Genomic DNA, 13,323 nt, shown 5'->3' with positions numbered 1-13,323 from the left:
CCACAGACAGACTGGAAGATTCTTCCCTTGATCTCTCTTTTTTTTTTTTTTTACCAGTTGACCTTCTGTTCTGCGGCTTTACTGGAAACCTCATGACACAGTTGGGACTCGCTACAACCGCTCTCGCCTCTGTGTGTCAGTCTGTGTGATAAGATCTCTGGAGTTTAAAATAATCCCACTGTGAGCCCTTTATACAACCTCCCACCCCTCACCTTTCTTTATTATTAACACACACACCACTTCCTGAAACTCTTGTACTTAGGTACACGGAGTAGATTTGGATCTCTGCCCACTATTGTGGTGTTATAGCTCACGGTCGCCGGGCCTAAATCACTCTCTCGTTTTAACGTTTGTATTTGAATTCGCTCAACCTTTTCCCCTTTCCACTGTGCCTTTCTTTCAAATGCAGCTGCCCTTTTCAGTTGGAAATGAAGTCCTGCTGGCTCCCCGAGAGTCTCGATCAGCAGCACAGACTCTGGGCCTCCTTTCACTGCTGTGATTGCATTGTTTTTGTCATTTGTGTGTGTTTCATTTGGAAAAGGCTCACTTGCTACGGAGCTGAGTCATCGGTGAAGATCCCTCCAAGGATAATCTGCCCCCTTCCTGACGGCCCCCTTTGGTCGCCTGTCTTCCAACAACAATTGGGCTCTCTCAGAAAGTCCCAGCTGGCACAGAGGAGGAAGGACGAGTCTACGGATCTGCCAGCTATTAGTCCCCTGATTACAGAGAAGTGTGGAGAACATGATGCCAAAGATGCCAAGAACTTTTTATTTTTCCCGTCAGCGTCAGCGTTTTCCCCCCCCGTTAAAAAACAAACGGCAAATTCTGTGGAGTTAGAAAAGCTAGTTTCTCCATGACAGATACTTTCAGGTCCTCCTCCTGCTGAGGGAGTGTTTCACTGCCATATCTGAGCCTCACGGTCCCTGGAGAGGATCAGTGCTCTGCAACATATATCCTGACATCATAGCCATATGGGAGTGTTTAGGGGCTCCTTGACAGCCAAATAACTCAGTCAAAAACTCACCTGGTTTCTCTTATTTTCTTTTTTTCCCCTTCCTCTAAATGATACACCACCAATAGATGATCAGTTAAAGGGATAGTTCACCCAAAATTCAAATTTCACTCATTATCTACTCACCTTCATGTCGACTAAGAGCTGTGAGAATTTTCAGAGTCCTTCGTGCCTTCTCTGAGTTACGGGGGGGGGGGGTCCGCGCAGCAGTATTTGTCCATATAATGGTTGTGAATGGTGCTCACTTTTCTTCGTCCAAAAAGACACACCAAAAACCATCCAAATACCTCCATACTGCTCGTCTGTAATGTCCGTCTTGTATTGAAGCCCCGACATGAGAAATTGTTCCGAAAAAAATTAAATAAGTCTATATTTGAAGCTTGTTTGTAGCGGAAGCTCCCAGTGTCTCGGTTCACTGCTCTTCCTCTGTCAGTGCAAATCTCGCGTGATTTGCACTGCTCGGCGGAACAATTTCTCATGTCGGGGCTTCAATACAAGAGGGACATTACAGACGAGCACTATGGAGGTATTTGGATGTTTTTTGGTGTGTCTTTTTGGACGCACCATTCACAACCATTATATGGACAAATACTGCTACGCGGATCCCCCCCCCCCTCCCGTAACTCAGAGAAGGCACGGAGGTCTCCCAGCCCTTAGTCGACATGAGGGTGAGTAGATAATGAGTGAAATTTGAATTTTGTTTGGGTGAACTATCCCTTTAAACAGCCTCACTTTTATTTGTCTTACCTAAATAGGACAACAGGGTTTGGGAGGCGACCTGTTTGTATGTGAAGTGAAGAGGCAGTGAAAGATGATGTCATGTATATTGGGAGTAATAAACTGTAAATATTTTTCCAGTTGAACGCATAGACACTCCTACATCATCTGGGTCAGATGTGTTGCTGTGCACGGGGAGAGCAAGTCTCCTTGATCCCGTTGCGTGAAATTCTCCAAAAAAATCCCCCTCCTCCTCATCGACGACAGCTGCTCTTGAGGTTAAAAGCATCCGCAGGGAGAAGAAGGAGAAACATGTGTGAATACTTTATCTCCTGGCTCTTTGCTGAAGGATTGTCAAAATAGACAGCAAGAAGACTCTGATCTCTGGCGCCCCCGTGTGTTGATTTCAACAAAATGATGCAGCGTAAATCACAGAGCATCAAAATCATTAAACTGCACATTTAAAAGTCAATGCTTTTCATACTTATATCTCAAACCACTTCATGCAACAACAGTGTCTTTTCTCTCCCAGTTTATTTCCTCAAGAACTCAACACTATACGGCTGCAGCACCTGGTTATCGCCAGTCACCACTAGATGGCAGCATCGTGTCAAATCCCCACGCCGCAGCTCAAACAACAAACTTGTGCAGACTTGATGTGTTTTGGCTGAGCGGAGATTTGAGAGGCGGATAAAGACTTTTGGGAAAGGTGGAGGAGGAGGAGGAGGAGCCAGCTGTGAACAGTTGGATATTATATGGATATGGGAACCCTTTAAGCAGTCGTAACCACAGAGACCACATATACACTCACTGTGAGGCCATAACAAAGCATCTGGGGAAAAAGCCAATTAGCAAGGTCAAAGTCAGATGGTTGGAGACGCGGGAACTCTTGTTAGTCAGATTTAATTTGAATTAATCATTAATGGTGACGAGAAAGAGAAAGAGCAAGAGGTACTCATGGGGTCAACGCCCTCCTTCTTCTCCTCTTGGTGTAATAACTTTATTAGTCATCCAAAAGTGCTGAAGTGTAAACTGTAAATTCTGCAAGCCAATCCTGTGACTTTAGTTTGCTGGAAAAATGATTCAAAGGCTAAACACATGTCACAACTCAGCCCATAAACTTGGCTTTGACTTATTCTGGGCCTTGTTTGACCCCTTATCTGTCATAACTGTTACCTAGTCATGCTGTTGGTTCTGTTTTAACCGTGTAAAGGGTAAATGTCACAAATACATCACATTTTAAAGTTTTGAAAGTGGTTTCAGAATAGCAGAAGGTGTATGACTTGCAGCCTACACAGTTTTCCGTTTGTGGCACCTGCAGAGATTTTTTTTTTTGGTTGCACATTTTCATTTTGCCTTCTTCCGTCTTTCAGTATGTGGCAACCAGCTGTGTGTGTGAGCCAGCGGTTGTAGCTGCTGCAGAGATTATTGGTTGTATTGTGGGGGGGATAAACCACAAAACTGACAATTTCTCAGACCTTTGAAATGGTAACACACGGTAATCCTCTGTTTGTAAGAACTTTAAACACGGAGATTGGCTGTCTTTCTGTGGTTTAATTTTAACTTGTTTGCTTTGGGCCGTCTCCAATGTGTGCTACAGATGGACACTTTCTCACAGAGCTCCTCAGCCCCGGAGGTTTTCCCTTTACTCTCTCCGGCTCTCTCTCTCTCTCTCTTTCTCTCTGGGCTTGAGTCTCGGGCTCGATCGTGGCCTCGGCGGATCCAATTGGCCGGGCCAAGATATTGTTGCTGTTGCTGTTGTTGATGTTGTTGTGTCGTCTCGCCTCATGCCCCCAGCCTCGGCCCAGCGGCGCTAGTGCGTGTCAGACGGTCTCCTCCATGCTATGTTATGCTGCAAGTTTACCAAATTAATAGAAACAATGTGTCACTGACAGTTGAATGTCATCATCTATAAATAAATAAAGAGGCTAACAGGTTCTACAGCAGCCGGATGAGTTACAGAGGAGATTAGCATTTGAAAAAAAAGAAGAAAAAAAAAGAAGAAAAGGCCCTTGGGACAGTGGCAGGCAAGCATGTCCCGGGGCGTTTTAGTGTCCACAGTGAGAAACAGATAGGGCCCTAATGATCGGCCTCTTACAGATTAATAGAGAACAGCTTGGACTGTTGTAAGGAACATAAATCCAAGAGTGTGACACACGATCATTTAGCAAAGGGTCATGGGGAGGGAGAAGGAGGGAGGGAAGACGGTAACATTAGCTAACTCCTGAGAGTAGGAGCCATTGATTTTTTCTTTCTTTTTTTTTGTTTAATGCTTGTGGAGAGTCATAGAAGTAGAAAGAAAAGAAGCAGAGGTTGTAATGAGCAGATGAGGTGCAGCCGACACAGGATACCCAAAGGCCCAACCCAAGGATGTAGACAAATGAAACCCAATAGTATTTACCACCACTGCCCATCTGGATGGAGAACAGCTGCAGAGAGAGAGACTTTGTTGTCCTGTTTGTAAGCAAAACCCCTTCTTTTCTCAAACGCTCTACCAGGATGTCTTTTTTTTTTAAGAAGAAGAAAAGGAAAAACCACACCCATGCCCCTCAGACTGGGCTTTTCATTTGAAACCCTGCTGGTCAGCGCAAAGACAGGACAGATCAGCGATTACCCCGTGAAAGGGAAAGGATGCCAAAGTGCTTTTTGTAGGCTCAGTGGGGAGCTATGACTCCCCCACCCCCCGCCAGCCCCCATCCTCCCTCTGAGGCCTCCTGATCACCATTAACACCATGAGAGAAAGAGAAAGAGAAAGAGAAAAAGAGGGAGGAGAGGAAGGAGGGGGGCAACTGACTTCCAAGGTTTGGTAGAGCTGGAAGAGTACAGCATCTCAACATCTGGAAGGCATTATGCTGTTGCTGCCCGAGGGTGAAACACGGGGAGACGATGATGATGATGGTGTGTGTGTGTGTGTGGAGGGGGGAGTGAGTGTTAGTGTGTTTTGACCAAGCTGTGTGTGTATATGTGTGTGTGTGTGTGTGTGTGTGTGTATTTTATGGAGAATGACTTAATTGCATTGTTGTGTAAGAGTCAGGGGTACGAAGGCGTGACCTTCTTGAGAAATACTTGGGAGCTGAATGAGGGTGGCATTAGGGAGGAGGAGTGGGGGAGTCGAGCGAACCAGAGATGAAGGGAGATAGTGAAGTACAGTGTGCTCTTTCTGCATGTGTGTGTGTGTGTGTGTGTGTGTGTGTGTGTGTGTGTGTTGTGAGGGTGTTGGTGGTGTATGGGCGCTCGCTCGCTCGTGCACGCCGCCGCTCTATGGCTCTTTGTTCGTGCTACTTGTTTGAAGACTGCAGCTCTTTGACCGGGCGGCAGGATGTAGCGCTTTGGACCTTTGGCAACAGAGCAGCTCCATCTGAGCCGAGTCCTGAAACAAGATGGCTTTGTGCGTGCGTGCGATCACCATCCTGCCCCTCCCTTCCCTTCCTCCCCCACTCCTCTATAACCCCCCCCCCCCACTTATACCTACAGTATGGGGCTGCTGCAGCCTCAGGCAGCATGCACCAGGTGCTCCCCTCCTCCTCCTCCTTCCACTAACCTCACAGCAGCTCAGGTCGTTCTGCTGCAGCTTATAGGGAACAGAAGTTACCTCACAGCAACCTGACCTTCACTGGGAGCCTTGCTCTTTAATCAACGGCGGTCTGGATGACATCAGAGCGAGTCAAGTTAGACAGACAGACCAGCTGACGGGGGGAGGGAGCAGCATGTGACACCACAAGTTGGATATTTCCAGAGGTGGACAGTAACGGAGTATATTTACTTGAGTACTGTACTTAAAGCAGAAGTAAGCGATATATTTGTGTTAATATAAGTCTTAAAGCAGATAACAGCGGCACGGCCGTTTCGGCTAATGCTGTGTTCAAGGCAGGCTTTTGAAACCGTAAGTTACAGCTTCAAGTCACAACTACGACTTGGTAGCGTTCCAGGTAACCCGTAGCTCGTGTTTTTACCGTCCTGTTGTCTGTGAAAGTTCCCTATAACGGCCACTCGTAACTTCCGACCCGTGAACTCGTACCAGATCGAACTGGTATGACTTCACAGGAAGGAAAAACACAAAGTACGAGTTTCCTTGAACGCACCATGAGTTAGCAGCCCCCGCCCTTGTCAGGCATCAATTGGTCCTCGTGCTACGTCACCACATTCACGCGCATCCCTTGGCTGCACACACAGCCCTTCATGCCGTTCTCTCCCCTCATTGGATAACACTTGTATCCCACAAGGAAAATTTTCTCCTCGGGTTACAGCAGAGCAGAGTGACGGAGAGACTCGTGTTTAGGCTGAAATACTTCATGTAAGTGATTGCTGACGGAAAATAGGACTATTTAGGACTTATATTAACAAAAACATTCCACTGATATCTGCTTTAAATAGTTATATCTTCCGACAGCAATCACTTACATAGAGTGTTTGGACCGAAACACGGGTCTGTCAGTCACTCTGCTCTGCTCTGAGCCGAGGAGAAAACTTTTCTCGTATCCTACAAGTTTTATCCAATGAGGAGAGAGAACGGCATGCAGGGTTGTGTGTGCAGCCAAGGGATGCGCCTGAATGTGGTGACGTAGGGACGAGGACCAATAGATCCATGACGAGGGCGGGGGCTGCTAACTCCATCGGCTGACAAGACGTTATGGTGCGTTCAAGGCAGCCCGTAACTCGTGTTTTCGTACCAGTTCGATCTGGTACGAGTTCACGGGTCGGAAGTTACGAGTGGCCGTTATAGTGACTTTCACAGGTAAAACAGGTCGGAAAAGCACGAGTGGGTTGCCTGAAACGCTACAAAGTCGTAAGTCGTGACTTGAAGCTGTAATTTACGATTTCAAAAGCCTGCCTGGAACGCAGCATTAGCCAAAACGACCGGATCGCTTACTTCTGCTTTAAGTACATATCCAGAGGATTTGTACTTTACTTGAGTATTAGATTTCTTTGGTACTTATTACTCTTACTTGAATACATTTCCAAGACAAATATTTGTACTTTTACTCGAGTTAATTTCTAGGAAGGCTGAAAAGTACTCGTTACTTTCAGGTCTGCTCTTTTCTTTTCTTTTCTTTTCTAAAATCCTATTGGACACAAGCTGTGTTTGTCAAAGAAGGAAACCCTAACTCCTAAAAGCAAAAGAGTTAATTCTCAGAAACAAGAGTTAAAAGGTCCTTAAATTCATTTAGAAAAGATTATAGTAATTAATTGATGTGAAAAATAAGAAATTTACTCTTCCTCTTACTTTTACTTAAAGTAAATTTAAAAGCATGTACCTTTGGATACTTAAGTACCTTTAAAAGCAAGTACTTTTTTACTCTTACTTGAGTAACATGTCGACTGAGCTACTTTTACTTGTAACGGAGTAAATTTTGACCAGTAGTATTTGTACTCTTACTCAAGTACTGGGGTCGAGTACTCCATATTTCTGATAACATATATGAGACTATTGCTTTTTAGGACTTAAGTGCTTTATTGTGACAGCATGACAGTTGTAAAGACCATCATCATCATGGCTCTGGCTTCACTTTGTTGCTCATAAACGAGAACCGACCCCTCGGGGAAGTCGAAGCCGAGGCCGAGCCGAGCAGTCGGGCATCTGGAGAGTCCTGATCCGTATCTGAACCCACAGATTAATGTGGCGTTAAGCAAAAAGTGAGATTTTTTTTTTCTTGGGGCCCATGTGTGTGTGTGTGCCCTGGATGGATGGCGATTACTAACGGACGCATTAATGAAAAACAGAAAGTTTAGTCAGACAGGAACATTCTCAGCCATTTTGTGAGATTTTTCCTGGCTGTGTAGCTTTCACACCCCCTCCCCTCCTAGACATTTTTTTTTATAAGAGAGAGCCGAGTCCTTGAGTCCTCTCCATAACATGAACACATGCTGAGCTCCGCCAAGTGCCTCATAGGCTCACAAGAGACACTGCACTGGACGGTAAATCCCCCACCACTCCACCCTCATCCTCATCCTCCTCTTCTTCCTCCTCTTCTTCCTCCACACACTGCAAAAACTCAACATCTTTACAAGAATATGTGTCTCATTCTTGTCAAAATGTCTCATTTCTAGCCAAAACTAATCTCTTTCCACTTAAAATAAGACTCATCACTTAAAAAAATTATTTGTTTTTTGATAAATTTCACTTGTTTCAAACAAATTTTCACTTGAAATAGGTAGAGAAATCTGCCAGTGAAAGCAAGTTTTGTATGTGTTTATAATAAGGAAGAAAAACTTGCTCCACTATCAGATTTTCCTACTTATTTGAAGTGAAAAGAGGCTTGAAAGAAGTAAAAAGTGTCTAAAAACAAGCTATGTTTTAATGCGATGAGTCTTATTTTAGGTATAAGTTTTGACTAGAAATGACATTTTGACTAAAAAATAAGACAAATATTCTTGGTAAGATTTTGAGTTTTTGCAGTGCAACCTGTCACCCACCCCTCACTGCCCCCTCCTCCTCCTCCTCCTTCGCCCTGCCGTCAGTCGGCTGTAATTGAGCAGGCATTTCGCAGACACTCCCACTGAGACCAGTGACCTCATCAGTGGGCAGGAAGTCAGAGGGTTCAAGTTCCTCCTGTGAGAGTAAATCCCACACATCTCTGCGTATTTGATTCAGGAGAACAGGCAGTGAGGGAGGGAGGGGGGGGTGGGGGAGGAGGGGGGATACGGGGGGGATGTGGAGTCCCCACGCTGACCAGTTTCTCACTATCAGGGCCCATATGCCACATCATCATGCTGTCGTCACATCAGCGTGGACTTTGGCCTCTAAGCCGTGCCCTGGAAGAGGGTCTCAGTGGAAAACTATAGTGAGATCCAGGTGTCTCTACTCCCCCCCCCCCTCAACTACCACCACCGGCTCCGAACGGCTGCAACGTGGCAGTGGAACAATGTGGAGGAAGAGATCAGCTTTAGCAAAGAAAGGCGAGAAGAGGAAGGAGCTGTTAACAAACGACAAAAGACGTTGTTGTGTATATTTAACCATTTACGTGTAAAAAAGCAGTGAGCCTGATAATAGCAACAACAAAAAAACACCCAGTTCCTCCATCTGTCGTTCCCCTCCATCAGGGAATAATCATTAATTTGTGACATCAGGGACACGCGGAGTGATTGGTGGCTTTTTTTCCCTGAAGTGGGTCAATGACCTTGACTGTTTGTCAGTCTCTTCCTGCCAAAGTTTCTGTTGCCTCAACAAATGACATCAGTGGGAATATAAACCAACACTGATTCAACCCCGGGCCGCGGGACACACCCAACTGGAGCTTATCATGGATAGAGAGCATAGGATGTGTTATTTCTTTTGTGGTTTATGTTGCAAGATTTGAATTTTTTTTTTGTCTGAGATTGAAAAAAACAAGGAAAAGCCGTCGCTGTCATGTCAAACTCTTGGGGGCGTATTTTTGTTGTTCCATTGAATTGATCCACTTCGGTTTAATCCATCAAACCGTGGCGTGTAGGGTCATGTTCAGTCGAGATCAATGAGGCACAGATTCACTGTATCCCGGAGCCATGTCGTGTCATGCAAAAAAACACACAAACGCACGCCACCACCACCATGACGCACATGTCATGCAGATTGTATGTATGTAACATGCTGTTAATGTCAATGTCAACTGAGCGCTCAAAGCTGTAAACACTCCTCCGCTTCTCGTTGCTTTCATGAACACACCTTCCACTTTTCTTTTAAAGACAGAGAGAGAGCGGGTGAGAGAGAGAGCGATGAAGTTGCAACACGTTTGTTACCGGCAGGTCTTGCCTTGCCGCTGACTCTGCAGAAAAGACAGTTCAGCTCCAGAGGGCTGCGTCTGGGCTTGGCCACTCCTAGGTTCGCACGGCACAAAGAAGAAAAATACAAGGAGCCCTCAAGGAGCTCACAAGACCGGGCAGAAATCTAATAGAGGGTGTGTGATATGATGTATGTGTCTGTGTGTGTGTGTGTGTGTGTTAGTGTGTGTGGTTGGAGGGGGTATATTGTATGAAATGGCTGTGACTTGGGCAGCGATTCGGCTCAGCTCATCACAGACACAGATCTTTGCCGACAGGAACATTGATGGGTTTGTGCCCAGATGTGTGGGAGGGAGAGAGAGAAGGGAGAGAAGGGGGGAGAGAAAGAGAGGGAAGGAGGGCTGAACAGTCAGATCCAGTGTGTTTGTGAATTTGTTCCAAACTCCTCAGACATGGTCCCATTCTCCTCACTAAATCTGTCACACTCTCACAAACACTCAATCTGGCACACAGGCAAGACACGTATAAGAGCAGTGAGTTTCTCTGAGAAAAAAGTATCACGAGAGGATTTTACAGTAAGAACAAGAGTGAAATAAGGAAGTTTCCATATTTATTTGTGTATCAAAAAAAGAGATAAGAAGTCATAAAGCAATAAAATGATGAAATTTAAACTCACAACAGCGTTTCTGTGCTGTCACCGCCACCAGGGCCGTATCACAATGAGTCAATGTGGAGGCCCGATGTGTTTAACACGGGGCCTTCTCAACTTCTCCCTTCTCTCTTCTCTCTTCCCTCTCCGTCTGACTCAGAGCCAATATTCATAGTTTAGTGAAACACAACATTCAGACAGAGACTGGGAGGACATTCACTGATAAACCCCTGAACTCGACTCACAATGAGAACATTCAGACTTCGTTAAAGGAGGAGCAGCAGCAGCAGCAGCAGCAGCAGCAGCGGGGATGAGCTGCTGCCGTCAGGTCCTCACGGTGCCTCTGGTCTTGGAGCAAAAGATCAGCTGCTTTGCTTTCATCGTACAGATTACAGAAGAGAGAGGGGGGGAGGAGGAGGGGGTCTAATTATCTACTTACTTGAGCGGAAAATGTACCTTACTGTCCCGTGACACTGAGGTTAAATATAGCACAATCCGCTAAACGTAAAGCGTGCAGAAAAGATGGAAGAAGATATAAGGTCGCCGGTATCGATATGAGTCAATGGAAAGCTTTGTGTGCTGATGAGATAGATAGATAGATAGATAGATAGAAGAGGAGAGGAGAGAAAAACAAAAAGGGAGTGGGAGTGATAGAGAAAGCATGTGAAAGTGAGAGAAAGTGTGTCGTCTTGTGGAGATAAGGGCGTGTCGCTGGAGTCTGGCTGCCTCGAGGTCAAGAAAGGTCAACGCTGATGTAGGAGAGCGGGGACGGGGAGGACGTCACGAACTCGTCCGTCGCTGCTGCTGCTGCTGCTGTGTGGGAAAACCGTGGAAAAAGGAACGACGGGGGGAATATTTTCAGGTCTGTTTGGGATAATTGAAGTGCGTCCTTCAGCTGGAGTGCGTGTCGGCTTGGTCATACAGAGAGAAAGAGGAGGAGGAGAAGAGGAGGAAGAGAAGGAGAAAAGAAGGGATTTGGTCCTTGAGCAGGTCTGGTTCCCATTAGACCAGAGGCCCGGGGTCGGTTTGTTTGTACAGGCAGAGCGTCCCAGAGGAGAACAGAGGCAGCCCCCATGTTGCTCCTCCCAACCGGGTCGCCATAGAGGGAATATCAGCTGCAGCGCTTCACTCTCTCTCACCCCTCCTGTCCCCACTCCTTCCCTCCTCCATCCTCCCCTCCTCACCCACCCACTCCTCTGGAACAAAGTCCAAACGGGTCTTCTAAACTGTTTACGGATGTTCTCTGTTTATGTGTTATTCATGAGAGCCGTGCCGAGAGTTCCTGTCCGAGCCCTTTGGACCTACTGTCCCAGAAACCGAGCCTTGTGAGTCGTCGAGTCATGTGACAGTACGGAGAGCTGTCAGTCATATAAAGCATCATATGAACCTATACCTCCCCTTCGTCATCATCATCATCAACCTTTATTTAAAGCGGAAGTAAGCGGAATATTTGTGTTAAAGGATAATTTCCGTTTTTTTACAACCTGGACCTTATTTCTAGCATAAAATAAGATCATTTACTCACCCAGACAACTTTGGTGTCATTTGGAGTTGTTTTGACGAAATTAGCCCCAGTGGAGCGGCGCGTATAATGCGAGAGCACGGGGCACGCAATGCAGCCTCTAAATAACACATTATCCGCTGCAAAACTCGTTCATTTCGCCAATATTTTGTTATGATACACTAGTGCTATTCCCCTCCGAGCCCGTGGTGGCATGTTATCAACATCCGGGGTCTCTAGGTTGACCTACTGACCCTCTGATCTGGATGATCTCATCTCCGACCGCTGCACGGCTCATTCTGATAATAATCATTCTGCTTTGGCATTCGGGTCCATTTTTAGCTCAACTAGCCAGAGCTTTAGTGAGTCCAGGTTGAGGAGAGGAAGCCTGTGGAAGCTGAACTTCATCCAGCTGCTCATTTTGTTCTGACAAGTCAGAAACACGCAGAAACGAACCATAGCATTAGCCGTAGCAAGTTAGCCGCGCCGGGCAGCGGTCGGAGATGACATCATCCAGATAAGAGGTTAGTAGTCAACCTAGTTACCTAGAGACCCCGGATGTTGATAACATGCCACCACGGGCTCGGAGGGGAATAGCACTAGTGTATCATAACAAAATATTGGCGAAATGAACAATTTTTTTGCGGCGGATAATGTGTTATTTAGAGGCTGCATTGCGTGCCCCGTGTTCTCGCATTATACGGATATATGCGCCGCTCCACTGGGGCTAATTTCGTCAAAACAACTCCAAATGACACCAAGGTTGTCTGGGTGAGTAAAATGATCTTATTTTATGCTAGAAATAAGGTCCAGGTTGTAAAAAACAGAAATTATCCTTTAATATAAGTCTTAAATAGTTATATCTTCCGACGGCAATCACTTACATAGAGTGTTTGGTCTGAAACACGGGTCTGTCAGTCACGCTGCTCTGCTGTAAGCCGAGGAGAAAACTTCTTGTATACTTCCTTGTATCCTACAAGCTTGAAATTCTGTGTGTGCAGCCAAGGGATGTGCGTGAATGTGGTGACGTAAGGACGAGGACCAATAGATCCATGACGAGGACGGGGGCTGCTAACTCCATTGGCTGACAAGAACGACCGGATCGCTTACTTCTGCTTTAAGCAATGGCCTGGTAGGAGGTGAGGGACCTCCTAGGGGAAAAGGGGAGAGGGGGAGAACAAGAGAAAAGACACTAAAAACACTAAAATATAACCAGTAAAAGCACACATAGGCAACAATAACATATACAACATAGTAACAAGAAATTTGACATACAACATAGCAATAAATGAATTAACAGGAAATAGTGACATAAAAACAGTGACACAGGACGACCACATAATACAACACAACGAAGACAGACATTTAAGCACCTGCGTATTATTAACCAGCTTTGCCCGTGTGCGGATCCTCCTCCTCCTGATGATGATGATGATGATGATGATGATGATGAGGCATGCATGCAGAGACAAGTCTATATCGCTCACTCATGGGTTGGGCTAGAACAGCTCTGCAGTCACAAGCCCGATCAATAAAAAAGCTTTTCCACAGAGAAACAATTGCTTGTGTAACTCCTTTTTTTTTTATTCGTCTGCGTTGTGTCATGGAACATTTTCCCAACAACATGAATCCTGCAGCTCTGTCCTTGTCTGTTTTTTTTTTCTATTTGGTTTTGCAACTTGAGCTTCCCACCAGTGAAACACACACACACACACAAAACCCCCTGCAGGAGTTTTTTTTTCTTCT

This window comes from Trachurus japonicus, chromosome 8 (assembly GCF_045865225.1).
Source record: "Trachurus japonicus isolate A0001 chromosome 8, Traja_1.0".
In the NCBI taxonomy this organism is placed as follows: Eukaryota; Metazoa; Chordata; class Actinopteri; order Carangiformes; family Carangidae; genus Trachurus; species Trachurus japonicus.
Note: the sequence above shows the minus strand (reverse complement) of the source record.